Source organism: Myxine glutinosa, chromosome 8 (assembly GCF_964187855.1).
Source record: "Myxine glutinosa chromosome 8, kmMyxGlut1.1, whole genome shotgun sequence".
NCBI classification, from domain to species: Eukaryota; Metazoa; Chordata; class Myxini; order Myxiniformes; family Myxinidae; genus Myxine; species Myxine glutinosa.
This window is the reverse complement of record NC_136268.1, coordinates 4425111-4450293: the sequence shown is the minus strand read 5'-3', so window position 1 is coordinate 4450293 and position 25183 is coordinate 4425111. Positions and strand designations below refer to the sequence as shown.

At 48.2% G+C, this 25183-nt stretch overlaps 1 protein-coding gene across 1 annotated transcript in view; it reads left to right on the top strand.

Moving 5' to 3' along the window:
* Nucleotides 1-19222: 19222 nt before the first annotated feature.
* The window catches only part of GAS2 (growth arrest specific 2), a 129179-nt gene continuing 123218 nt past the window's right edge, over nt 19223-25183 (top strand). The window contains exon 1 of the mRNA XM_068124005.2: nt 19223-19349. The gene's annotated coding sequence lies outside the window, so the exon portion shown is untranslated. The remainder of the gene's footprint in view (nt 19350-25183) is intronic.

The window sequence follows — 25183 nt, the reverse complement described above, 5'->3', positions numbered from 1 at the left end:
GCGTGGGTTGGAAAACAAATCATCCCGAATATGAGCAAATAGCGACGGAAGGGCAGCTTTCTCTATTTCTTGGTAAGGGTTCTCATCTGGGGCAAGTTTTTGTGCCTGTGGACGTGTATATGCCCTGTAACAGGTCCTGTGGAATTGGGCTTCAGCCGCTATGATGTCCCGTGAAGTTATCGAAAGAATTCGTTCATCTAGGCGTTGGGTTGCAAGTTCGCGAAGTGTTTTGTCTGCTCTAAGTTCCACAGCTTGTTTCAAAGGTTCACGACTTTTTGAACCTCTCATATACTTTGTTGTCTTCTGACAAAAAATGCATATTTTGTCATAGACTCTCGTATGTGTGGTGCGCACTTGTCGTGATGATTCTCTTGGGTTTGAGGTATTGCCTTCTTTTGTGGATGTTTCCTGTTTTGACAAACTGGCCAATGATTTTTTGTGGGTGAACTGTGCTCTGCATTGTCCATGGTAATGCAGTGTGGGTATACCAGTTGAATCATGTTTCAAATTAAGAATTGGTTCAAATTGCCTTACCCTTGCGGCTGCCTGCAATACGACCCATGAATGTTCATCTTGTGGTGATGATAGTTCATGCAGTGGTGACGCTTTCGTGCATATAATGCATGTTTGGAGAGACAATTTCCTTTTTTTCGCTTTCAATTCTGCTTCAGCCATGGTTTGTCTTGTTGGCTTGGGATTCACTCAATACCTGAGAATAAAAATAATAATAATAATAATAATAATAATAATAATACATTTATTTTGTATAGCGCTTTTCAAGAAACCCAAACACGCTTTAACATGGTACATAAAACAAAGACAAAAGAGACAAAAATACATAATTAAAAAACCAAACAGAAAGGAAGGAGAAGGAGAAGAGACGATCAGGGGTTGAATGCGGTGTTGAACAGGTGGGACTTGAGTGATGATTTGAATGTGGTGAGTGAGGAGGAGTCTCTGATGGTTTGCGGTAGTGAGTTCCAGAGTGTGGGAGCAGCGATGGAGAAGGCCCTGTCACCCCAGGATCTGAGTTTGGTCCGGATGGGGGGGGGGACAGGAGGTTATCAGCAGCAGGGCGGAGGGTGCGTGTGGGAGTGTGTCTGGGGAGGAGGTCAGTCAGGTAGGATGGGGCCAGGTTATGAAGGGCTTTGTAGGTCAGAAGGAGGATTTTGTACTGGATTCTCTGGGAGATGGGGAGCCAGTGGAGTTTGTGAAGGATGGGGGTGATGTGGTCCCGGGCCCTGGAGTGGGTGAGTAGATGGGCAGCGGAGTTCTGAATGTATTGAAGTTTATTGATGATATATGAGGGTGAACCATAGAGGAGGCTGTTGCAGTAGTCCAGACGGGAAGTGATGAAGGCGTGGATGAGGGTTTCTGCAGCTGTGGAGGAGAGGGATGGATGAAGACGGGCGATGTTTTTCAGATGAAAGACTGTCTTGGTCATCTGTTTAGTGTGTTTTTCGAAGGAGAGGGTTTGGTCAAAGATGATGCCAAGATTCCGGATGTGAGGGGAGGTGGATACTGGGATACCGTCGATGTTGAGGGTGAAGTTGTGGGTGGATTTGGTGAGCGTTTTTGGTCCAATGATGATTATTTCGGATTTATCACAGTTTAGTTTGAGGAAGTTGATTTGAAGCCAGGATTTTATTTCCGTGATGCAGTTTGTCAGGATAGAGTGGGTGACAGTGGAAATTGACTTGGCGGAAATGAAAAGCTGGATGTCATCGGCGAAGCAGTGGAATTGGAGACCATGACGGCGGATTAAGTGACCAAGGGGGAACAGGTACAGGATGAAGAGGAGGGGACCGAGAACTGAACCTTGGGGGACACCTTGGGGGAGGGGAGCGGTGGGGGATTTGCAGTTATTAATGGAGATGAACTGGTGCCTGTCGGAGAGGTATGATTTGATCCAAGAAAGGGCAGTGCCAGTGATGTTAAAGGTGGTTTCAAGACGGGTAAGGAGGATAATGTGATTGATGGTGTCAAAGGCAGCGGATTGCAGAATACACAAACAACACATCTATTATATTTTGCTGGTTTGATAGATGCATTTATACAGACTTGGCATTTAATATGGATTTTTTTTTTGTGGGTGTGAACTTACTTTTCAAGATGTCTTAGAACCAAAAGTTCATTGGAATTATGTTGAAATTATTCTAGATTTTGTTAATGTGACCTTTAAAAGAAACAAAAACCACATTTGACATTTCGAAACAAATAAATTGATCCTTGAAAGTGATGTAAACTGATATCGAACTCAATTCATGGACAGTACTGTGTTAAACTTCTGTACGTTTTCCAGAAGTATCTCTTTATTTTGCACATTAGCCAAAAATTTTTTTGACAAAAACAAAAGTTAAATTACGACTGGGATTACGGACAGTAAAATTACAGTTCAGTACTTCGTGTAACCCCCACGAGCATTGAGGAGAGCACGTACACGTTGAGGCATGCTGTTCACGAGATTTGCCAAGGTTTGGACAGGAATCGCTTGCCATGCAGTGACAATAGCCTGCTGCAATTCACGCACAGAGGTCGGCTGCTTATCCAAGTGGTCGATTTGACACGTTAATTCTGCCCACAAGTTCTCTATCTGATTCATATCCGGGGACATGGCAGGCCACTCCATATGCTCTACACCACGGTCAGCAAGAAAGTGTTGGATCATGCGAGCATGATGAGGCCGTGCATTGTCATCTTGGAAGACAAAGTTTCCTCGAAAGGCTGCACGAGAAAATGGAAGCAATGTTTCTTCCAGAATGGCCCTGTACTTGAACTGGTTCAGGTTTCCATTCAGAACAACCAGGTCAGTTTTGCCCCCTGCATGAAAAGCAGCCCAAACGGTCACCCCACCACCTCCAGCTTGGACTCTTGGCACTATACAATCTTTGTTGTAGGCTTCATGCACTTGTCTGCGCACTCGGACGCGGCCATCTTGGTGATAGACCAGAAATCTAGACTCGTCACTGAAGATCACGTGATTCCAGTGTCCTGGCTGCCATTGACGGTGCTCTCTGGCCCACTGCAATCGGCACTGGCGGTGTTGTCTGGTCAGGCGTGGCTTTCTCAGGGGACGCCTGGCACGATAGCCTGCTTGAACCAGCCGTTGGTTGACTAGCCTTCTGGATACAGGCACATTTGTCAGTTGCTGCCACTCAGCCCGAAGCCGATTAGCTGACTTGGTATGGCCATTGCACAATAACCGGTGCAGCTGGCGATCATTCCTCCTTGTGGTTCTGCGGGGACGTCCTGGCCTCGGTATTGGAGTAGGGACACCCCTCTGAGCATTTCGTTTCAGGATCTTTGACACCTGACCTTGAGTGATGCCATACTGCCGAGCAATAGTATGCTGTTTCACGCCGTAATTTCGTAAAGCCACCACTCCATGACAAACAGCATTGTCGAGTTGACGGACCATCTCCAGAGGAAGCGGCAATAACTTTTGGAGACTTGCAGCAGTTGTTTTCCACTAATACAGAATGCAACAACCCTTGTATACTCGACTGTGAAGCCAATCATCAAATGCACCTGTCCGTACATTTTGCCATGCCACCTGTGATATAATCCTGTTGTTGACTTCTTGCTGCGACAGACAATCAGTGACATGGTTCTTTTAACAAATAAATCACCAAAGTGTAAAAGAAACTCACCAGATTGATATACTGAGTTAAGAAAGTAAACCCAAGTCAAGAAAAAAAATATAATCCATATTAAATGCCAAGTCTGTATTTAAATATATAGATATAGTCCTTGTGCCCACCGTCGAATTTTGAAGTTTGTTTACCAAAAACGAGGGCACGTCGCCACTATATTTTTCAGCTAGTCTTCCATGTTGCTTGTATATGAAAAAATGTAATATATATTGCAATGATATCAGGTTTTGTTGGGCATTTTTGCGTTGAAATTGCACATTTGTGACATATTTTCTCAATTATCTCGACAGCTAGTTAACCAATTTCCTTTTAGTTTACTTTAAAATATGCCAAATGACATACTGAACATATCTTATGTCGCGGAGCATGTGCCTCAGACCAGCCGATTAAAAGTTATGGCCAAATTTATGAGATATGAAATATGAAAATTGATGAAATATGATATTGGCGGCCATTTTGGAAAATGGTCACCAAAATGGGTTTAGCTACCGAATTCAAATGTCCATCACATTTTTTCATGCAGGCAATATATAATTCTAACTGAAAAATATAGTGGCGACTTTCCCTCTTTTTTGGTAGTCAAACTTCAAAATTCGACGGTGGGCACAAGGACTAAAAGGGATTGCAGTGTTACGATTATATTTTATATATCTATATAATAATAGCATAAGGACTCGACTTTGTTATCCCTTTTACGCCGCACCCAGTGACCCGATGCCCACGGCATTCATGGATTTACGATCTACGAACCGCGCTCTTTGTTTATCACGTACAGCCATACTCGAAAAATCTGAATTAGCCGACGTTGGGGCCCAAAAGCATCCGATTAACTGCCGATACGACGCCATCTTACGACGCCATCGTATTGGCATCTGCTGGGCGAAGGCGAAGCGAGCCATCCGCTGATTGGACAGTCGAGTGGTGTGAACATGGGTGGTGTGAACGAAATGGTCTTTTTATTCCCTTGAACATTTTAAATTAGGATATATAAGGAAACGTCTTTATCGTCATTTTAATAAAGTTAAATGGAGTGACGTTGCGATACTCGGGGTGCGTTGCATTAATCCTCGTAACTCAGAGAGGTGTAGCAGGTGGCGAGACGTAAGGAAGCTTAAAGATAACGAGCTGAAACAGACGAACGATATGTCAATCCCTTTCTACACCGAACGGCAATAAAAGTATGAGAGCGGGAAGGCATGGCCTGAGCACTTCGAGCAGTGAGGACTGATTGGACTTAACTTAAAGAGAAAAAATTGGAGCTTAACAGAAGAAGAAGATCCCATGAGCGCTCCCCTATGCCATCCATAATGGTACACTCTATCCATACACCACATCCTCCCTTCCGTGGATGTTCCACGGGTTTCACGTCTTTATCGTCATTTTAATAAAGTTAAATGGAGTGACGTTGCGATACTCGGGGTGCGTTGCATAAATCCTCGTAACTCAGAGAGGTGTAGCAGCTGGCGAGACGTAAGGAAGCTTAAAGATAACGAGCTGAAAACAGACGAACGATATGTCAATCTCTTTCTACACCGAACGGAAATAAAAGTATGAGAGCGGGAAGGCATGGCCTGAGCACTTCGAGCAGAGAGGACTGATTGGACTCAACTTAAAGAGAAAAAATTGGAGCTTAACGGAAGAAGAATATCCCATGAGCGCTCCCCTATGCCATCCATAATGGTACACTCTATCCATACACCACATCCTCCCTTCCGTGGATGTTCCACGGGTTTCGGCTAGTTGTTATTATTAATGGTATTATTATGTGGACGATGTTACTGTATTAATAAACCTGGGTTACTTTGTCTGAAGCGGCCTGAAAGTGAGGCTTGAAGCCTAAGGCCTATACATGCTGTGTCGTTGGAAGATCCGTAATGCCAATGCTTTCGATACTTGATGGTCATTTTAACAATGGCTTTGTGTTTCACACTGAATGAAAAATGTAAAGGTAGAGTATGGAGATTGTGACATATGACAGGTTCGACGATATGTTCAGCCTGAACTGCATATAAATCAAAATGGCGGTTTGCGGAATCAGCCGTCATATGCCGCAATCACATAATCACATCACATCGCCCTGTCAGGTGACCAGATCCTCAGCTCTGATTGGTGTACGTTTGTGAGGAATATACATACATACATGCATACAAACATACATATGAAGGAACCGCGCTCCAACGCGAGTCGAAAGAATTGACGCGACCAAAGAGGGAATTCGTCCGAGTTGCTTTATTGAAACAAAACAGCTCAGGTATTCTGACAAGCCCGTTTATCGGGCAGCAATATATATACACATTTATGTCGGGAAGTTTGCCCGGCAAAAGCTATACCGGGCATGCCCGGGTATCAAGGGCGAGCCTTGGAAAGGCGAGTCTGGACCTGCCCGGGCGTGTTTGGCTGCGGCCTGGCAAGTCGAGGCTGAGCGTGCCCGGGTGCTCTGGGCGAGCACTGGAAAGGCGATAGCGGGCATGCCCGGACGCTCTGGGCGAGCCCTGGAAAGGCGATAGCGGGCATGCCCGGACGCTCTGGGCGAGCCCTGGAAAGGCGATAGCGGGCATGCCCGGACGCTCTGGGCGAGCCCTGGAAAGGCGATAGCGGGCATGCCCGGACGCTCTGGGTGAGCCCTGGAAAGGCGATAGCGGGCATGCCCGGACGCTCTGGGCGAGCCCTGGAAAGGCGATAGCGGGCATGCCCGGACGCTCTGGGCGAGCCCTGGAAAGGCGATAGCGGGCATGCCCGGACGCTCTGGGCGAGCCCTGGAAAGGCGAGAGCGGGTATGCCCGGGAAAGACGAGACCGGGCGTGCCCGGGAGGTTCGGGCGTGCCCGGGAATAGTGAGTCCGGGCATGCCCGGGAGAGGCGCGTCTGGCCGTGTTCTGGCCGGTGCAAGGCGATTATGTACATCCAGCGGTAACCGCTACACACGCCCCTCCAGAATCGACCTGCACCGGCAGGGTCAATTTAAGGGGGGTCTGGATGACCCGGCCGAAGCGACCCCTGGAGGGTTGTGGGGAGGGGTCTGACGTGGTGGTGGGTGGTCGAGCGGGGGGAACTGTGGACGGGGGGCGGCCTCGCCGCGGAGGAAGGGCCAACCGTGGTGGTTGGTCGACGTCCATGTGCGCCGGTTTGAGGCGGTCCACAGAAATCCGGTCCGGCCGGCCGCCGAAGTCGACGATGAAAGACTTGTCGCCCCGTCGCAGGACCCGGAAGGGCCCGTCGTACGGCGGCCGGAGTGGCCCCCGGTGCGCGTCATGACGCACAAAGACGTACTCCGCTGTGCAAAGCGCCGGGGGGACGTAGGACTGGGGGCCACCGTGGCGGGACGTCGGCACGGGGGCAAATCGTCGGGCGGCCTCCTGGAGGTCCGAGCGCTGGCGAGTGGCGGACCAGGGACTGGTAGCGTCAGGCACGAATTCGCCCGGGACGCGTAGTGGCTGGCCGTAGACGAGCTCGGCAGCGGATGCCTGGAGGTCTTCCTTGGGGGCCGTGCGAAGGCCCAAAAGGACCCACGGCAGCCGGTCGGCCCAACCGTCGTCCTGAAGGCCGGCCATGAGTGCGGCCTTCATGGAGCGGTGAAACCGCTCGCACAACCCATTGGCTTGGGGATGGTAGGCCGTGGTGCGGTGCAGCGTGACCCCCAACGAACGGGCGACCGCGCCCCAAAGCTCAGACGTGAACTGTGGGCCGCGGTCGGACGAGATGTCCGCTGGTGCGCCGAAGCGCGCGACCCAGGTGGCGATGAACGCCTGCGCCACGTCGGCGGTGGTGGTGGAGGTGAGGGGCACGGCCTCCGGCCACCTGGTGGTCCTGTCCACCATGGTGAGCAGGTGGGTGAACCCCCGCGAGGGGGGCAGGGGACCCACCAGGTCCACGTGGACGTGGTCGAAACGCCGTTCAGGCACGGCGAAAGGTGCCAGCGGGGCCTGGGTGTGGCGGTGGACCTTGGCTCGCTGGCAGGCCGTGCAGGCGTTGGCCCAGTCGCGGATGTTTCGTCGAAGGCCGTGCCAGATGAAACGCGCCGACACCAGCTTCTGAGAAGCTTTCCGGCCCAGGTGAGAAAGGCAGTGGATGGAGGCGAAGATGCGGCGCTGCCAGGAAACGGGCACGATGGGGCGAGGCTGGCCCTGGGAGACGTCGCAGAGCAGGACGGTGCCCGCGAAGGGGATGTCGGCCAGGCGGAGGCCCGTGTCCGCCACGCGGAGTGCCTGCACCGAGGCGTCGGTGGTCTGGTCGGCCGCCATGAGCGTGAAGTCCACGCCGAGGTGGACCGCGTTCGCGCTGGCCCGCGAAAGGCAGTCGGCCACAGCGTTGTCTTTGCCGGCGACGTGCTGGATGTCCGTGGTGAACTCCGACACGGCGGAGAGGTGGCGCTGCTGGCGGGCCGACCACGGCTCCGTGACCTTAGCCATTGCGTAGACCAACGGCTTGTGGTCGACGAAAGCCGTGAACGGGCGGCCCTCCAGGAGGTGTCGGAAATGGCGAACGGCCAGGAATAGCCCGAGCAGCTCGCGGTCGAACGTGCTGTAGTTTAACTCGTTCGGCCGGAGTTGCCGGCTGAAAAAAGCGAGTGGCTGCCAAACCCCGTCCACCCATTGCTCATGGACGGCGCCCACCGCGTAGTTGGAGGCGTCCGTAGTGAGGGCGATGGGCGCGTTGAGCACCGGGTGAGCCAGCAGCGTTGCGTCGGCGAGGGCCCGTTTGGCACTGGCGAAGGCCGCGTCCATGGCCGCGGACCAAACAATGTCATGCTTGGCCGGCTTGCCCCGGAGGGCCTCGTAAAGGGGCCGCATGAGCTGAGCAGCGCGGGGCACGAATCGGTGATAAAAATTCACCATGCCGAGGAACTCTTGGAGGGCCTTGATGGAACGGGGACGCGGGAACGTGGTGATGGCCTCGACCTTGGTCGGCAGCGGCACGGCCCCGGTCTTGGTGATGCGGTGGCCCAAAAAGTCAACGGTCGTCGCGCCGAAGTGGCATTTGACCGGGTTGACAATTAAGCCGTGCTCGCTGAGGCGACCGAACAGTGTTCGGAGGTGGAGGAGGTGCTCGGCGCGGGACGTGCTGGCGACGAGGATGTCGTCCAGATAGACGAAAAGAAATGGCAGGTCGCGCAGCACGCCGTCCATCAAGCGCTGGAACGCCTGGGCCGCGTTCTTGAGGCCAAACGGCATCCGCAAAAATTCGAACAGGCCGAACGGCGTGATGACGGCCGTCTTCGGGACGTCGGCCGCCCGGACAGGTACCTGGTGGTAGCCCCGTATCAGGTCAATTTTCGAAAAGATGACCCGTCCCGCCAAACGGGCGGAAAAGTCCTGAATATGCGGGATCGGGTACCTGTCGGGGGTGGTAGCGTCATTGAGACGGCGGTAGTCGCCACACGGGCGCCATCCACCCCCCGGCTTTGGCACGATGTGCAGTGGCGAGGCCCACGCGCTATCGGAGCGCCGCACGATGCCGAGGTGCTCCAACGCGTTGAATTCGGCCTTTGCCACGGCGAGCTTGGCTGGGTCGAGGCGGCGGGCCCTGGCGTAGACCGGCGGGCCCGTAGTGGGTATGTGGTGCTCGATCCCGTGCCGCACCGCGACGGCCGAAAACGTCGGCCGCGTGAGGGCCGGGAATTCCACGAGCAGGCGAGCGAACTCTTTCGTTGCCGGGAGGGCGCACGCCAGTTCGGTCGGCGCGGAGCTGCTCATTGTGCACGCCAGGGAGCTGAAGGTCTCGGCGTGGACAAGGCGACGTCGTTTGACGTCGACCAGCAGCCCGTGCGCGCAGAGGAAGTCGGCGCCCAGCAAAGCCACGGGGACGCTGGCGGTAACAAAAGTCCATTGAAAGCGCTGGCTGCCGAAGCAGAGGGTGACGACGCGTGGGCCGAAAGTGCGTATGGCCGAGCCATTAGCAGCGACCAAAGAGGGGCCGCAAACTGCGTCCAGCCTGTCCTGCTCGGAGGCAGGTATGACGCTCAGTTGGGCGCCGGTGTCGCACAGGAAACGCCGTCCAGACGCTTTGTCCCGAATAAACAGCAAGTTGCCCGAGTGGCCGGCGCTCATGGCTGGGAAAGAACGCCGGCCCGGCCGTTTCCCGACCTGCCGAAAGTGCACGGGGGCCGGCACATCCGAGCCTTGTGTCCGAACCTGGCGTGGTAATAACACCACGCCCGGTCAGGTGGAGGCCCCGGCCGTCGTGTCGGAAGCGGGCGGTGCGGCGTGGCGGCCGCCAGTTGCACCGGCAGTTCGGCCTCCAACCGCGCAGGGCGCTCGGGCGTCGTGGGCATCGCCTCGGACGGCGGCGGGCTCCAGGTAACCGCGCCGATGTGCTGGCCCGCCGAGGAGATCTTATCGGCTTCCCTGGCGAGGGCGCGGGAATCCGTGATCAACGTGCCAGCCAGGGCGAGGCGTACCGGGTTAGGCAGCTGACGGAGGAACAGCTCCCGGAACAGGAATGCCGGAGAGTGCTCGCCGAGCAACGAGAGCATATAGTCCATGCGCTCGGACGGGCGCGTGTCGCCGAGCTCGGGCAGGAGCAGGCGCCGTGCGCGTGCTGCCGGTGAGAGGGCGAAAGCGCCGAGGAGGAGCGTCTTCAGCGCGTCGTATTTGTCAGCAGCCGGCGGGTGCTGGAGGAGGCTCAAGGCGCGGGCCGCGGTGGCGGGACCGAGCGCCGCCACAACATGGTGGAAGCGGGTGTCGTCCGCGGTGATGCCTCGCAGGGCGAACTGGGAGTCCGCCTGGGCGAACCAAACAGCCGCGTGAGCCTCCCAGAAGGTAGGCAGTTTAAGCGTCACTGCCGTATCCATGTCGGTAGGTCACCAATGAAGGAACCGCGCTCCAACGCGAGTCGAAAGAATTGACGCGACCAAAGACGGAATTCGTCCGAGTTGCTTTATTGAAACAAAACAGCTCAGGTATTCTGACAAGCCCGTTTATCGGGCAGCAATATATATACACATTTATGTCGGGAAGTTTGCCCGGCAAAAGCTATACCGGGCATGCCCGGGTATCAAGGGCGAGCCTTGGAAAGGCGAGTCTGGACCTGCCCGGGCGTGTTTGGCTGCGGCCTGGCAAGTCGAGGCTGGGCGTGCCCGGGCGCTCTGGGCGAGCACTGGAAAGGCGATAGCGGGCATGCCCGGACGCTCTGGGCGAGCCCTGGAAAGGCGATAGCGGGCATGCCCGGACGCTCTGGGCGAGCCCTGGAAAGGCGATAGCGGGCATGCCCGGACGCTCTGGGCGAGCCCTGGAAAGGCGATAGCGGGCATGCCCGGACGCTCTGGGCGAGCCCTGGAAAGGCGATAGCGGGCATGCCCGGACGCTCTGGGCGAGCCCTGGAAAGGCGATAGCGGGCATGCCCGGACGCTCTGGGCGAGCCCTGGAAAGGCGAGAGCGGGCATGCCCGGGAAAGACGAGACCGGGCGTGCCCGGGAGGTTCGGGCGTGCCCGGGAACAGTGAGTCCGGGCATGCCCGGGAGAGGCGCGTCTGGCCGTGTTCTGGCCGGTGCAAGGCGATTATGTACATCCAGCGGTAACCGCTACACATACATACATCCATCCATACCTACATACATACATACATGCATACATGCATACAGACATGCATACAGACATGCATACATACATGCATACATGCATACATGCATACAAACATACATACATGCATACATACATACAAACATACATAAATACATACAAAAACTGTTCGAGACGGTTTGCCATGTGGTCCACACCGTAAAAAAAAAAAAAAAAAAAAAATGTCCTTTGTTTCCCTTTCTCCACATTTCGTTAATACCCAGGATATCCTCCATTACTATCTTGTCGTTTTCTCCCTTTTTCTCCCACTGTTGATTCCTGTACTTTTTCAGTGTATATCACGTGGTTAATGTGATGCTCATGTAAATACATTTGGTACAAGTTTAACTACTATTGGTTCTTCGAGATCAAGTTTGTTGACTTCACATTGTTCTTCAAATTCAAGGACATTTACTAAACAAGTTGTAAGTCTGAAATGTCTTTATACCAACTAGTGAGATACATGTGCTACGCATGGGTGGGAGGCCAGAAGCAAACAGGCAATGCAGATACGGCGAATGCTGAAGCCTGAAACCAATAAATTCCACATTCCTGTGGCACCTTCAGTCGCACGTCAGACATGGGCAGCAAGTTCGTGAAGGACTTCCATGAAAAACGTACCCGTTCGCAAACAAACGGGTACGTTTACGTATAGAAACATCGATCGTGGGTCCATGGTGAATATGTATATGGCGATCCGCGAAGTTCACGTTTAGAAAGTAGAAACCATCACGGCATGTCGTCATTTACTTGAACTCGATATCGCTTTTTTCATTCCAAACAACATAAGTCCAATCACAAATTAATCACAAAATAAACTTTTAACAACATTGTTAATGTTTCCTTCATTGTAAAAACTACCAAGTCAGCAGTTAAAAGGATTTTGAGTCGATAGGTGTTACGGCCTTGGAAAGATCGATGGAGACAGCGATCTGTTAGCGTATACACCGCCCAAATAGCTATGTGGAATTCTCTCATGTAGATATTAAACTCACGTTGTTTGAACTTTGGCCGAGGTCATTATTTACTTTTAATGATGTTTATATACGAATCAAAAAGAAGATAATTGGTTTTGGGTCGTCCTTTCCACATATCTCGTGGGATTGTGAGTTGGAGAGACGGCCGTGATGGCGGGGAGGGGGTTGGCATTCTCTCAAGCAGGGATTCAACCCATGTCCTTATAAAAGGTCTTTGTCCTATGTCACCGAGTCCGATCGGTGCAGCCATGCAGTGCAGCCGTGCAGCGATCGGTGCAGCCGTTTGTGCAGCACCCGGGAAAATAACATTATGCAGGAGTCCAAACCTGAAAATGCTGGAGGCCAAAGCTGAAATTGTAAAAACAATACACCCTATTTTACTCCAGGAGATCCCAGGATTACCCACCCAAAATATCGTTGCGATCGTTTCAGCCGTTTTTGTGGTACCTTCGAACAGGCGGACGGACAGACAGACGGACATTTGGTGAATTATAGTAAGATTGTGAGTCAATGGTCAACAAAAGGGATGGGATTGAAGCTCGCATGTTGATTGATCGTCCAGATGTTATTGCATCGACTGAGATTTTGCCGAAAAATATTCGTGACGAGATTCAACTTTGTGAACTATACTTCCAAGGATGTCAACTTTTTCTCCCTGACATTATGAAGAGAGGAATTGCACTTTATGGCGAGGACACTATTCCAGCATCTATTGTCGCCATGGAGGAATGCTCTTTCCAGGAATTAATTTGGATAAACGTTACTCCAACGTGAAGCATCCAATTTGATGTTTTTTAAAATGTTTGTTTGTTTTTTGTTTTTTTGGGATACAATATCGAGGCTCGTGAAAGAGCTAACATTAATCACACAGAAAGACAAACCGACACATAAAACATATAACATGGGGAGCGGTAGACAAGATGGGGAGAGAGGGGGAAGGACACAAACACAACATTTGAGAGCAGGGACATCGAGACATCTGTGGGAGGGAGAGGGCTTGGGGGGAGGAGGCGTGGGAAGGGGGGGGGGGGTGGGAGAAGTATAAAACACAAGGACGCTGCAAGGTCTTCCAGGAAAGAAGTTGGTATTTCACAAAAGTGGATCTGGGGTGAAATTAGCGGGGTTGAAAAGGTCAAGGTTTTGAATGGGGGAAGATAAGAGATGGTGGTGAACAGCTGTTTTAAAGAGCTGGAGGGAGGAGTGTGATTGAAGGGAGTGAGGGAGTTTGTTCCAGAGGCGGGAGAAAAGAGGAATGAAAGAGTGAAGGTGTAAAGTATCTCGACAAACTGCGATCAATTGTCGTACGCGTTTATTCACTCTGCCAATCAAGGCCCGATTCACAGCAGCGCCATCCGAGCTCTGGCGTAGGGATACAACCCGGTCCCGGTGTAGGGATACAACGGTGAACATTTGCACTGCATACATGACATCCTCCCCTTTAAGTCCAAAATTACCAAGAGCAATACGTGCTAGATTTCCAGAATTGACATTTCAAAAGCAACATTTCCAAAACATGTGAAAATATGTGTGCAAACGGTCAAGAGAATAATGAGAATACGTGAAAATAGAACATGTGTCAACGTGAAAAAAAAAACATCTTCAAAGATTCAACCGGTCGGGTGCTTTTCTCTCACGCATTGAGCGTCGCGGTGTACCAGTGGATACAGAGTCCGAGGTGATTCCTTTGGGTCGCGGTGTACCAGTGGATACAGAGTCCGAGGTGATTCCTTTGGTCTCCACGAAGGGTGTAGCGTTTGCAGAGGTTTTCGGGGCATCCGAGCCGGCTGGAGCGGCCACGACGATCTCCGGCAGTGGCGGGTCGAACTGTTGTCCTGACTGTGACGATGCTACAGGCTCCATCGACTCACAGTGACGGTAGGTTATGTGGTCCTGATGTCGACGAATTTTGCGGCCGTCCTGCAGGCGAATCACACTGGACAGTGGACCTGGCTTCTCGATGATGTCTCCCGGTAGCCACGTCGCACCTGCACCAAAATTTCGGGCAAACACTGGATCTCCAATGTTGATACATCGACTGTTGGACGTCTTATCGTGCACCAACTTTTGATTAAGCTGGCTCTGATAAACATTTGATGATATGTCTGGTTTGAGATTGTCAAGTGTCGATCTCAAGTGTCGTTTCATCAATAACTCAGACGGAGCTGCTCCGGTTGTTGATTGTGGCGTGATGCGGTATTTGAACAGGAGACGAGACAGCTTTGTTTCCAGGGTTCCCTCCTGAAGTTTCTGCAATCCGGATTTGATGATTCCCACGGATCGTTCGGCCAAGCCATTTGAAGCCTGGTGATGTGGGCTGACAAACTTATGTTTGATGCCGTTCCGACGTGTGAACTTGGCAAACTCGGTACTGGAAAAACACGAACCGTTATCACTCACGATCATCCTGGGCAGACCATGAGTGGCGAAACAGCGTCTGAGTCTTTCGATGACAATGGCTGACGTAGTACCACGCGTCACATAGGCATCAATCCATTTTGTGTGCGCGTCCGTAATTATTAGAATCATGCTGCCGTTAATAGGCCCGGCATAATCGAGATGTAGGCGATGCCACGGTTCGCTGGGCCATTCCCAGGGATGCAGTGGCGCTTTCGCAGGTGTATTCCGGGTGCTCTGGCAGGGGTAACAATGTCGAACATGATGTTCGATATCAGCATCAAGATTCGGCCACCACACATAGTTTCTGGCGAGTGACTTCATCTTCACAATCCCGGGGTGACAGTCATGGATTTCATCCATGACCCTGGAACGCAGATTTTTCGGGATCACGACACGACATCCCCAGAGTAGGCAACCATTTTCCACGCTGAGTTCGTTTTTACGTGCTTTAAAAGCCGCAAAATCTGGGTCACCCTCAGGTAGCAAATGCCATCCAAGCTGTACAGCCTGGACAGTTCTGGACAGAACGGGGTCTCGTCGAGTATGAGTGCGGATCTGGCCAGAATCGACAGCACAATCTTCCAGATGATCCATCAGTGCGATAATGGATCCTGGTGTAGGGGAATCATCAACGGATTCTGGAAGGGGTAACCGACTCATGGCATCTGCATTTGTGATAGACGAACCGGGCTTATAACATATGGTGTAGTCATAAGCAGCGAGAAACAGGGACCAGCGGATGATCCTGGGTGGTAGTGTGTCAGATGTCGCCTTAGTTGGACCAAACAGACTGATCAGCGGCTTGTGATCAGTGCGAATCGTGAAATGATGTCCAAGAAGGTACTGGCGAAATTTGCCAACGCCGAAAACGATTCCCAATCCTTCCTTGTCAAGTTGGGAATAGTTTTTCTCTGCCGGGGTCAACGTTCTGGATGCAAATGCAACCGGTCTTTCTGTACCATCAGGCATCACGTGCGATAATACACTCCCCACTCCATACCGACAGGCATCGCATGTCAGCACAAGATCCTTCTCTGGATCAAAATGAACGAGAACATTGGACGATTTGAGCAGATCCTTAGAGGTCTGGAATGCTGATTGTTCACTAGACCCCCAGCTCCAGGAGACTCCTTTCCTCAAAAGCCGATAAAGGGGGCCCAAAACGTCGGTCACATTCGGGATGTAACGACCATAGAACTGAAGCAAACCGAGGTATGACTTCAATTCGGTCACATCTCGTGGAGAAGGAGCATCCTTGATAGCTCGGACTTTCTCATCTGTCGGGTGTAGACCCTCGGCATCAATCGTATGACCCAGGTACGTGACTGATGGCACCATAAACTTGCACTTGTCTCGACGCAAACGTAGGCCGGAGTCCGAAATCTTCTTCAGAACTCTCTCCAGGTTCTGTAGATGTTCCGCGTCCGTACGACCAGTAACCAGAATATCATCCTGGTAACAAACGACGTTGCGTTCGGCGGCAAACAAACTGTCCATGACACGCTGATAAATTCCAGGTGCAGATTTCACTCCAAAACTAAGTCGGTGGTACCTATACAACCCACGATGCGTGTTGATGGTAAGATACTGTTTCGAATTCTCGTCCAAGCAGAGCTGTAGATAGGCGGATTTGAGATCGAGTTTCGTAAAAGTCTTGCCTCCCGTGAGACGAGCATAGAGGTCTTCGATCCTCGGGATTGGATATTTATCCAATGAAGAACACCTGTTCACGGTCATTTTATAATCTCCACATATGCGGATGGACTGGTCCGATTTTATGACTGGAACGATGGGCGCCGCCCATTCGGCATACTGGATTTGCTCGATGATCCCCAGATTTTCAAGATGATCCAGTTCCTTGTCAATCCGCTCACGCAGGGCGAAAAAGCTCAGATCCCCGAACCCAGAGTGCGGAGAAAGGTCGGGGGACGGCTCGCGCTTGTCGCGGCCTCCCAACGTTGCGGTAACGCAAAGCGCGCCTGGAGACGGCGGCGGGGGTGCCGGGAAGAGTTTTCTTTTCTTCGTGAAGGGACGGGCGCCCTGGAATGGGTTTTACCCGAGATAGGGGCCCGCGCCCTGCAGAGCGTCGCGGCTCCTGCGGCGTCCGGCGGGCCCTCGCCGCCCCTTGAAAATCCGGGTGCGATGACTGAATCTCGCTCTGGGCCGTACCCATATCCGCAGCAGGTCTCCAAGGTGAACATTTGCACTGCATACATGACAGAAGGTGAGCAGAGAGTCTTGATTTTGGCAGTTTAACCATAAGAGGGTTTCTGGCAGATCTTGTGCGACCTGGAGGAATATTTGGGGGACTAAGCACAGAGAGAGCTGGGGGAGCAAGGCCGCAGAGGAGTCGGTAGAAGAAAGTCGGTTCTGGCAACTTGTGATCACGTCTCGTTCCCGGGCAATGTTTTCTGGTGATCGCGGGTGTGGCACTCGCATGTCTTCCTGATCTTCTTACTTTGGCTGAACCAGTTTTTATAAGTTTTTGGTGACTTTCTTTTTGTTTCCTTTTTGGATCACTCTTATATCAGGTAGATTGGGGGTACTTGGTCTAACCACTCTTATATCAGGTAGAATGAGGGTACTTGGTTTAACCACTCTTGTATCACGTAGATTGAGAGAACTTGGTCTAACCACTCTTGTATCAGGTAGATTGAGGGAACTTGGTCTAACCACTCTTATTTCAGGTAGATTGAGAGAACTTGGTCTAACCACTCTTGTTTCAGGTAGATTGAGGGAACTTGGTCTAACCACTCTTATTTCAGGTAGATTGAGAGAACTTGGTCTAACCACTCTTGTTTCAGGTAGATTGAGGGAACTTGGTCTAACCACTCTTATTTCAGGTAGATTGAGAGAACTTGGTCTAACCACTCTTGTTTCAGGTAGATTGAGGGCACCCGGCCTTAGCACTCTTATATCAGGTAGAATGAGGCTACTGGTCTAACCACTCTTGTAGTAATATCCTGTAATAAAGACCCTCCTCCCGTGTCCGGCAGGCAGGTATGCCTCAAGGAGGTGAAGACCAATGAAAATTTGGTACAACGGGCCGACCAGTGGGACAAATTAATGGCTTTGAACGTGCCGTAAAATGGGGTGAATAGGGACAGCAAGGTGAATAGGGACAGCAAGGTGAATAGGGACAGCAAGGTGAATAGGGACAGCAAGGTGAATAGGGACAGCAAGGTGAATAGGCACACAAACCGAAAAAAAGTTCGGAAACTTTTTTCGCTGAAAATTGATAACCACACTGATTTGTTGATATTTGGATTGAAAGTGATCTCTTGTTTTTTTTAAAAGCAACTTATAGTCCCTATTAACCCCATATATGGGTTAAATAGGAATAAATAGGATTTTTACGGCTGTCCCTATTCACCCCGTTTTACAGGTGAATAGGGACAATCACTAATACAAAAAAATTATAATCAATAAATCGGGACAGTTTTGAGAAACTTTTTATCCCATATTTTTTTCATTGGCACCGTGGTTTATATTATGGGTGCATATTATGTGCATCCATCTGAGCTATCAATTTAGCAATAAGTTGGAAACCCAGGATTGTTTCTTGATTATTATTTTTTTGTATTAGTGACTGTCCCTATTCACCTGTAAAACGGGGTGAATAGGGACAGCCGTAAAAATCCTATTTATTCCTATTTAACCCATATATGGGGTTAATAGGGACTATAAGTTGCTTTTAAAAAAAACAAGAGAACACTTTCAACCCAAATATCAACAAATCAGTATGGTTATCAAGTTTCAGCGAAAAAAGTTTCCGAACTTTTTTTCGGTTTGTGTCCCTATTCACCCCATTTTTACGATACAGAAAGTATAAAATATGGTGTCTTTGTGTAGATAGTCCAATGATAATCCAAACTCAGAGAAAAGAATACACCAACGGACAATGTATTAGTTCTTGAAATAACAATCGTTTGTAAAACAGAGAGTGTGTTGAAAGAGGAAATGTTCGATCGAGTTCGAGGCAGAAACATTGGATTCACGCCATTTAGAAAAAGTGCGTACATATTAAATAAATGGATCCTGACAAATCGACGTTTCAAATCTCGTGAAAGGTCTTATCCTGTTTATCTGAAAACAGTACTGCTCCTCGTTTCCACCATAACGTTAAATTAAATTTATAATACCGTAGTTTTAAAACGAGATTCATCATGCAACATACCAGCCCTAGAAATTTAAATTGAGACAACACACCGTTCGAAACATATCGTCAGATGGTAGCGGAACGGTATCGATTAGCCTTTCGGGACAAATCTCACGATGTTAAATTTAAATATGCTCAAGTTAGAAATGCTCAACTGATCCTTCCAAGGATTGTTTACGTCAACGGTCAAATAAAAGCGCTGTACGGGAATAAGCACGGGAGGCGCGGAAACTTTCACTTATCGTAATTTATAATCACAATTATCGAAATTACAAGAATAACTTTGAATGAAAGAGGTGTATAAGCGATCGGCTTTGACTTTGAGAGCGGATTGATCTGAACGTTTGAACCTACAAATATTTTGTAAATACAAAACGCCTTGAGGGCAAAACACACCCAGAGTTCTGGGAAGGTTAAGTCATAAAAATTCCCTGGGAGCATTATGTATTAACAAAAGTACGTTATTTGCTTTCCCAATTGGCGCCGTTGTTTGAATTTAGTTATTTTCCTGGTTGAATAATTGACAGTACTCCTGTTTCAGTTTTCCGTGCCGACACGTCAGTACACGGCTACACGCGGCAGTCCATCAACAACAACCAGAGTGAGAGGTGCGAGACCGTGACCACGGCGTGGGTCGGACCATTGAATGCGCGTCGTGAACGACGAACTCTGATTCCTGGGTTGTATTGGGAAATGACTCACTTATGACATAAGTTATGTGGCTATATACACGTACAGTATTATGTTTGCGTACAGTAAGTATTATGTGTGCGTACAGTATTCTGCGCGCGTACAGTATTATTATGCGTGCGTGCAGTATTATGCGCGCGTACAGTATTGTAATTATGCGTGTGTACAGTATTATGCGTGCGTACTGTATTTTGCGTGCGTACTGTATTTTGCGTGCGTACAGTATTTTGCGTGCGTACTGTATTTTGCGTGCGTACAGTATTTTGCGTGCGTACAGTATTTTGCGTGCGTACTGTATAACGCGTGCGTAGTATTGTGTGTGTGCGTACAGTATTGTGTGTGTGTGCGGACAGTATTATGTGTGCGTACAGTATTGTGTGTACAGTAAGTATTATGTGTGTACAGTAAGTATTATGTGTGCGTACAGTATTATGCGTGCGTACAGTATTATGCGTGCATACAGTATTATGCGTGCGTACAGTGTTCTGCGTGCGTACAGTATTCTGCGGGCATACAGTATTATGCGTGCGTACTGTATTATGCGTGCGTACTGTATTTTGCGTGCGTACTGTATTTTGCGTGCGTACTGTATTATGCGTGCGTACTGTATTATGCGTGCGTATTGTATTATGCGTGCGTACTGTATTATGTGTGCGTACAGTATTATTATGTGTGCGTGCAGTATTATGTGTGCGTACTGTATTATGTGTGCGTACTGTATTATGTGTGCGTACTGTATTATTATGTGTGCGTACTGTATTATTATGTGTGCGTGCAGTATTATGTGTGCGTGCAGTATTGTGTGTGCGTACAGTATTGTGTGTGCGTAGTATTGTGTGTGCGTACAGTATTGTGTGTGTGTGTACAGTACTATGTGTGCGTTCAGTATTATGCGTGCGTACTGTATTTTGCGTGCGTACTGTATTTTGCGTGCGTTTAGTATTTTGCGTGCGTACTGTATTATGCGTGCGTACTGTATTATGCGTGCGTACTGTATTATGCGTGCGTACTGTATTATGTGTGCGTGCAGTATTATGTGTGCGTACTGTATTATGTGTGCGTACTGTATTATTATGTGTGCGTACTGTATTATGTGTGCGTACTGTATTATTATGTGTGCGTGCAGTATTATGTGTGCGTGCAGTATTGTGTGTGCGTACAGTATTGTGTGTGCGTAGTATTGTGTGTGCGTAGTATTGTGTGTGCGTTGTATTGTGTGTGCGTACAGTATTGTGTGTGCGTACAGTATTGTGTGTGCGTACAGTACTATGTGTGCATACAGTTTTATGTGTGCGTACAGTATTATGCGTGCATACAGTATTCTGGTGCATACAGTATTATGCGTGCGTACAGTATTATGCGTGCGTACTGTAATATGCGTGCGTACTGTATTTTGCGTGTGTACAGTATTTTGTGTGCATACAGTATTTGCGTGTGTAAAATAGTAACTATTATGCGTGCGTACTGTATTTTGCGTGCGTACTGTATAACGCGTGCGTACTGTATTATGTGTGCGTACTGTATTATGTGTGCGTGCAGTATTATGTGTGCGTACAGTATTGTGTGCGTAGTATTGTGTGTGCGTACAGTATTATGTGTGCGTACAGTATTGTGTGTGTGTACAGCAAGTATTATGTGTGCGTGCATACAGTATTATGCGTGCATACAGTATTATGTGTGCGAACGCCGAACAGTATTGTGTATTCACGTACAGTACTTATTTAACCCTGTTTGTTTGGTACTTACGAAAATGGAAGATGTTTTCTACTTACGAAAATGGAAGATGTCTGGTACTTACGAAAATGGAAGATGTTTGGTACTTACGAAAATGGAAGATGTTTGGTACTTACGAAAATGGAAGATGTTTGGTACTTACGAAAATGGAAGATGTTTGGTACTTACGAAAATGGAAAATGGAAGAAGGCAAATGGAAGATTTTCAAGTACAGTGGAACCTTGACTTACGAGTTTAATTCGTTCCGTGACCGAGCTCGTAACTCAAATTGCTCGTATCTCAAATCAAATTTCCCCATTGAAATGCATTGAAATGCTCGAAATCTCGTATCTCGTATCTCGTATCTCGAAAAACTCGTAAGTTGGGGCACTCGTAAGTCAAGGTTCCACTGTATATGGATAATCCGTTCCAGCCCGCCAAAAACCACACCAATTAAAAAAAATATATACAGTATATATAAAAATATCTCGCGCTTTATATTTCACCTGTATGCAGCATACAAGTTGGCAGGATGGCCTGGACTGGAGGTACGCACACTTGACTCTAAAGTCTAAACTGTCCAGCCTGGGTTTGAATCCCGACCCAGCTATAACCTGTCATGGGTGAATCACAGGCAGGGTGATTCATCAATGTGTGTACCGCTAAACTGGGCGCCCCGTTTGCGTCCCATTAGTTGTTGGATGTTAAGGATCTCACCGTGTTTTCCACAAAGAGAAGGCGAGCTATCGCCGGCACTCTGAACAAGTTGTGGCCTGGCATGGCATGAACATGAAAACATGAACATGAACATGAAATGTTCGACATGAACATGAAATTTTCCGAAATAACCAAAATGCGAAAACAAAAACGCAGCGCTATACGACAGAGATACGTACTGTACTTGCACGGCAAGATAACCACGTGACCGGGTGGCGAAAACTCGTAACTCAGATCTCGGCTCGCATCTCAAAGCAATAAACCGCCCGAGCGATGGCTCGTATCTCGAAAAACTCGTAAGTTGGGGCACTCGTAAGTCAAGGTTCCACTGTATATGGATAATTGGTTGGTCTTGACTCTTGTGCGTTATTCTGTCTGTCTCTCTCTGTGTGTCGTACGTTAATCACCTACAGGTCACAATTTTAAACCGATCTTCACGAAACTTTACCAAATGGTAGAGTCGATCATAAGGAAGAAGCACATTGATTTTGAGGTCAAAAGGTAAACAGAGGCCAAAGGTCAACAACTTAAGGTGCAATTTCTAAAATCCTCAATTTTCATCCGATTGACTTGAAAATTGAAGAGGATTTCCACATCATGTCACTGAATTCAACCACCAATTATTTTTGAGGTCATCATAGGCATAAAGGTCAACATAAGGTCAACATTAGGTGAACAATCTTTTCAAATTTCCAAAATCCTCAATTTTCATCCGATTGACTTGAAATTTGAATAGGATTTTCATATCGGCGAACGGAATTCAACCACCAACTATTTTTGAGATCAGCGTAGGCCCAAAGGTAAACATAGGCCGAATTTCTAAAATTGTCAATTTTCATCCGATTAACTTAAACGTTGAAGACGATCAGGTCACTGAATTCAACCACTAATTATTTTTGAGGTCAAAAGAATGCTCTACTGAGTGCCATTCTACTTTGTTCTCTTTTGCCAAGTGTCGCTCTATGAGTGATTTTTCATTTGTTTGTTTGTGAACAAAATATCTCAAAGTTGTGGATGGATTCGGCCAAAATTTGGTGGAGGTTGAGTATGTGACAAGGCCGAAATGATTAGATTTTGGTGAAGATCCGGATTCGGATTCGGTTACTAAACGTTTTTTGCAAAGTGATTCTTCACCTTTTGAGAGATAGGTCCAAAAACGATATATAGCACGATATCTTAAAAGGATTCGGACGAAACTTGTTGGGCAGGTTGGGTGTGTGACGAAGAAGAATTGATTAATTTTGATGAAGATTTTAATCTGGATTTGGATCTGATAATTTTTAAGTGATTCTTCACCATTGATGTATAGGGCAAAAAACAATATGTCGCATGACATCTCACATAGTTATTATTCCACATAACCTGCTTTTTCTTCGAATACTAACTTCACCCCTTAATTTGCTAGTAGTCCTGTGTAGATTCAGGGGAAAACGTTTTTTAAAAATCTATTCATCATGTGACAATGATTTCTTTCCTCGAGATGGAGCATTCCCTTTACGCTGTGTTTATCACGAATTACAAGGTGATATGTTTTGTCGGTAAAGTGAAAACCACACTCGGTCACATCTCGAAAGATATGAACCATGATTGGTCTCTTGTTATCTCTCGTTATCTCTCGTTATTTCTCGTGATCTCGGGTTGCATTGGCTGCATGACGTCATTGAATTTGGGACCCTGGGCACGTGCGTTAATCCGCCACTGCTTAATTCCAGAATAAAACGTCACCTTTTCATGGTAGTTTTTAAAGCATTTACAGATTATTTTCATTGCCCCTGTAATACTGCCCGACAAAGGTTGCAAACTACATTCTCTCCTTGCTCTGATGAACCTCATCTTACAAGGGTGTTTGTGCATTTTTGGGATCCAGTAAATGAATGGTAATTTATGGTGTTTATCCGGAACGAACAGTCTTCTCACCTTTGAGTGATTTGTATGGTGTTGTATCAAGTCTGTTTTGTTATCGTTTCCAATTTTGTAGTCTTTGAAATTCCCGTGTCTAAGCCCAATTCTTCCAAAAGTGTTTGAATATAGAATGATTTACATACAGATGCAATATTATTATTTGCTTTGTCAACTGGAACAATAACATATTGTGTTTGAAGCTGTTTTAAACAATCACGTGTCTCTGGATTGTTTAAAATTACCTTCGGATTATATCAATTCGAACTTTTCTTTTCAAATCAACAACTCTCCTTTTCACATGTTTCTCTACCTCCTCCTCTTTACCTCCTCCAACCATAAAGCCATTTGTGTGTTTGGTACTTTGTGTTTATCAATTTGTGCTATCGTCCATTCGCTCAGTCCCATCATTGTAAGTTCCATTGATTTATTCCAGTTTATTCTTTTATTTTCTCTATAAGTTCGTCCTTTTGTAAGCAATGCACGTAATCTTTTATCATTCTGAGATCACCTGTGATAATGTGTTTATGAGGTGTATCTTTAAATATGGAATGTTCACAATGACAATTACAAAGCTATTTAACCATTCCTCTACATCTATAGATTGTACAGTGTCCTTGTAGTTGAAGATGTTTCCCTGAATTGAATTTCCCAAAGTGTACATTTAGCGGTTAGGGTGCCGGCTTGGGATCCTAGGATCCTGGGTTCGTATCCCGGTCGATCGCTGAATTAACGCCAGGGGGGGTTGACTCAGCCTGTCATCCTTCCGAGGTCGGCAAATTGAGTACCAGCTTGCTGGGATGAATGATCACGGTGTGTACCCCGATTTAGAATAGGTACACCGTGTCCCTGCGCATCGTAAGAGCGTGACCAAGGGTTGGCGTCAGGAAGGGCATCCGGCCATAAAAACATTGCCTCAAACAGGGAACCATGATTGTCATGGGGCCCGCAAGGCTGACCCCCGCTCTAGCGGGGAAAATGGCCTTAAAACGATCATTCATCCATTCATTCATGTACACAACTCTTGGTCGCTCTCTCTGCTGTATTGTTTCTGGAAGTTTACTCCACACTTCCTTATGTTGAATTATTTTCTATTTATTGATCATTTCCACCCCTTTGTTATCAAACATAATTTTGATGATATCATTGTCTTTTCTACGATTATCTTCTTTAGGTTTCTCTTTGTACCTTTTATGATCAATCATGGCCAGAATTGCTTCCATGTGTTGGATTGGGAGTTCCTCTTGATCGTCCTCTTTCATTAATCTGTTCACGATTTGCCAAACTTCTTTCAGTTTTTTTTTTTTAAAGGTATTGATCTTAATTCTGCTGCTGTTAAGTAATGTGCAGATATTTGATTTGTTAATATCTAACCACTCATTTACAATAATTTGTTGTGGTGTGTCTGTAATTGGACATTTAC